Source organism: Vigna radiata, unplaced genomic scaffold, assembly GCF_000741045.1.
Source record: "Vigna radiata var. radiata cultivar VC1973A unplaced genomic scaffold, Vradiata_ver6 scaffold_170, whole genome shotgun sequence".
NCBI classification, from domain to species: Eukaryota; Viridiplantae; Streptophyta; class Magnoliopsida; order Fabales; family Fabaceae; genus Vigna; species Vigna radiata.
In genome coordinates this window covers 402,129-406,231 of record NW_014542552.1, presented here as the reverse complement: position 1 = coordinate 406,231, position 4,103 = coordinate 402,129, and the positions used below count along the sequence as shown (strand labels likewise).

General features: G+C 40.5%; 1 pseudogene; it reads left to right on the top strand.

The window, feature by feature from the left end:
• The window catches only part of LOC111240907, a 3,948-nt pseudogene extending 3,295 nt beyond the window's left edge, over nucleotides 1–653 (top strand).
• The last annotated feature ends 3,450 nt before the right edge of the window (nucleotides 654–4,103 follow it).

The window sequence follows — 4,103 nt, the reverse complement described above, 5'->3', positions numbered from 1 at the left end:
ATCTACCTCATATTGAATTTGCTTACAATAGAGTAGTCCACAAGACTACCAATCTTTCTCCTTTTGAGGTTGTTTATGGTTTTAACCCTATCACACCTCTTGATTTACTACCTCTTCCAGAATCATCTTCTTTCCTTCATAAAGAAGGTGTCTCTAAAGCGGAGTTTATCAAGAAATTACATGAGAAGGTTAAATCCCAAATTGAAAAACAAACTCAAAAGTATGCTGAATACAACAACAAAGGGAGAAAGAAAATAATCTTGGAAGCAGAAGACCTAGTTTGGCTTCATTTAAGAAAGGAAAGATTTCCTTCTCAACAGAAGTCCAAACTTAGTCCAAGAGGAGATGGTCCATTCAAGGTGGTCAAGAGAATAAATGATAATGCATATATATTAGATCTTCCTGAAAATTATGGTGTCAGTCCTACTTTTAACATCTGCGATTTAATTCCTTTCACAGGAGATGATCAACAGGTTGAAGCAGATCTGGGGACAGATCCTTTTCAAGAGGGAGGGTCTGATGGAAGACCATCAAGGAACTACATTGGACCTCTTACTAGAGCCATGGCCAAGAAGATTCAAGAGGAAGAAGGATCACCTATCATTTTGCTTTTATGGAAGGTGACTTATACTACTCCTTCTTCTCTAAACTAAAATACATATATTTTGCTTTGTAGGACCTAAATAAAGCTTGAAGAAGTTGATCCAAGAATTAGGAGCAAAGCCATCCAAGAAGAGGAAGCCAAATGGTGAAGACAGCCAAGCACCGCTCAGCGGCACTCCACTGCCGCTCAGCGTGAACGTGATCACCTTCTCCACGTGCATGGGTGAGCTGGCTGGAAGCATGGAACGTGCTTGCTCAAATTGGCGCGCTTCTCTTAGGGTTCTTTTGAATTTTCTGAGTAATTTGAAACAACATTTGAGCTCCTCCTCTCCTATAAATAAGAGGGTTCCCTCCTTGTAAAACTCACTTTTGAGCCTTAATGAAATGCTGCAGAATTTCTGTTTCAGCCTTAATGCTCTTGAGTCAATGCTTCTTTGCACTTTCTCTACCCTTTCCTCTAGCTTCCTTCCATTATAGGAGGGCCTTCTGAGCTGAGAGGATCAATTACACACACCTTCCATCACCAAACACCAAATGCCATTCAACTACATCCATTTCCGCTGCACCTCTCTGCATCATGGAGTGCTTGGTGTTTGGAACCAGATCTCCATGCTTCCAGTCCATAGCAAGCTTCCATCATCTGCCCTCTTCGCAGAGACTCCATCCTAGCGTCCATCATGGACATATACATGTCCCTCATCTGGAACGGCTAGACGTGCTGTGCTGGTGCATCTACAGGTGCATCCTTCTACTGTGCTACTGCTCTCCTATGACGTCTCCTAGGTGCTGCTCTAGCTGGCTCGTCCTCTGCACAGTATTGTTGATAGTATGAGGCGTCTATGGCCCTCCTAGGCCTCTCATGGTGGAACTATAGTGTCCACCCCAGCCTACTGGCACAGAAAAGTAATCAGGGACGGATGTCCCAACGGTGTCATGCTACTCACAGTGGTAGCACAACTCTGGATCTTGTCAGCAATAACCTTCCCGACGTTCACATCCATCTGCCTCAACATGCATTAGATGAAGATGATCTTATGTATCGTGATGTCGGAAACATGGGAGCATGGTTGGATGTTGGCATGAGTGAATGTTGTCTAGTATCTAGCCAGAGGTGTCAAATCTGCCCTCTTTATGTTGACGGGCACTCCATTAGGGTTGTTCTGAAAATTCCTTCCAGGAAGGCACATAACCCTCTCAATATTAACAATGTCCCTGTACCCCCTAAATGGGTTGCATACTGGCACTGCTTACCTGGCCACTTAGTATAAAAAAGTTGTTAATAGTGTTAGGGTCATACCAGATAGTCTGCCCCCTGACATAGCTCATGTACCTCCCAGCCAGCACTCTTCCTCTGGTTAAGGTGTTAGTATAGAACTTCTTTACCAGTTCAATGCTGGCTGGTGCAGGATATGTGTCCAGCCTTTCCCAGTCTCTCCTCAAGATCTCTGCTCCAAACTTAAGAGCCAAGTCTGGGATGAAAGTGGCCTTCCTCTCCATCAGCAACCTCCTCTCCTGCACGGTCACACAATTCTCCTCATGCTTCCTAGAGAGGAACCTAGGAGAATCGAATCACTGTGGCCTCTTAGGCTCCTTCCTTTCGTTGCCAGGAGTCTTTACCCTTCTTGATGATGACGACATTCATGCATAAAATAAAATTCAAAAGACCACAGGAATTCATCATTGAGGGTTAGCACATCATCAATCGAATTCCAAACCAAGCACAGGCTAACACTGAGGGAAGAACAGGGCCCCTCAGCATCCCTGCATAAAAAATCAAGCATTTAGGCAAAGTCACTACAGACCGCTCAGCGTCAAAACAGACTGCTCAGCGGCGACAGCTAGGGCTTTTCGAAAACCTTTTCTAAATTGCTGTTAAGTCCCTGACAAGTGTACCAGATCGTTATCAAGTAATATAAAATGGATAAGTCCAAGTATCGTTTCCCAAAGGACTCTCAGGCCTTAACTTTCATGTAACCTAATTGCGTAAGACTTGAGAAGAAATTGATTTTAGGTTTTTAAATGCAAAAAAAAAAAAAAAAAAGTAAACATGAAAATGCATTGAATCAATGGTTGAGGAAAAACTATGGATGAATGTTGTTGTTGGGGTTTACAATTTCATCTTATCCACCCTCACATATCTACTCTTCTTATTTAATTCGCTTATTTATCATATTGCCATGCAAGCTTTCTTGGTCTACCCTTAACCTAATCCCTTGGCGAAAAGAGCCTATTACTAATTACCGACTTGTTATTCTTAGCCTCCCTTAGTAACTAATAATGCATAATGAATGGAAGCAAAATACAATTGATCGTCTTACCCTTATCCCTATGCGGTATTAGCATAATCAAGGAATACGTTCCCGTATCAATAAAGACAAACAACATTTACCGAATGAGTTAAACGATAAAAGCATTAAATACAGGTAAGGANCCCAACAATTGATAAATCAAGCATATGCAAGCATATAAATTAAATAAGAATTTGGATATATGAGAGTTTCAAAAGATTACATTTTTTCCCAACAACAAAGGGTTTAGTTCACCATTATCATGGTGAAACTAGATGAAATACAATGGAAGAATGAAAGAATAAACCCTAGATTGAGTAGTTTGGAGCCTAAGCATCCAAAGAACGGCCTCCAAGGTGTGTAGAGCTGCTGTGGACGTTTCCCTCTGCCAAAGATTGAGGTTTCAAGTCATACTGGGGCTATTTATATCACATAAAAAATAACAGAATTTAAGCCCAAGCCCAGTAGACAACCGCTCAACGCCTAATTGAACTGCTCAACGGTTTGCCTCTAATCGTTCAACCGCTCAGCGCCCTGTTTGACCACTCAATGGTTTGCCTCTAATCGCACTGGGCGCTCAGCGGTCTATTCTGACGTTCAGCGGTTCCTTTGGCTCTTGTTTTCATCCTTTTTCTTCATCTTTCATAAGCACAAGTCCACCTTACTTCACTTCCATCTTCAAATCACCTCTAAAACCAACTTTTGACTCTCAATGACTCAACTAATTGTTTTACTTGATTTTAAGCTCATTTTGAGCCATAAAGTGTGTGTTTTAATATCAAATTTAAGGATTAAATATGTTTTTAGTCCCTATACTTTGGGTCGATTTTGGTTTTAGTCCCTCTTTCAAAGTAAGGTTCAATTTAGTCCTTCAACTTTAAAAAACTTTGGTTTTAGTCCTTTTTACCAAATTTTTTTAACTATATTTGTTGTTTCAAACGTGTTTCTCAATTAACATTGAAGCAAAAATGTGTCAAACAGTGTAAACATCCAAATGCTATAATGAAACGTGCTTCAAACAACTAATAAAATTAAAAAAATTTGGTAAAAAGGACTAAAACCAAAGTTTTCTAAAGTTGAAGGACTAAATTGTACTTTAGTTTGAGAGAAGGACTAAAACCAAAATCGCCCCAAAGTATAGAGACTAAAAACATATTTAACCCCAAATTTAATCATGAAAATAACGGTTTTTAGACCGTTATCACAACCACA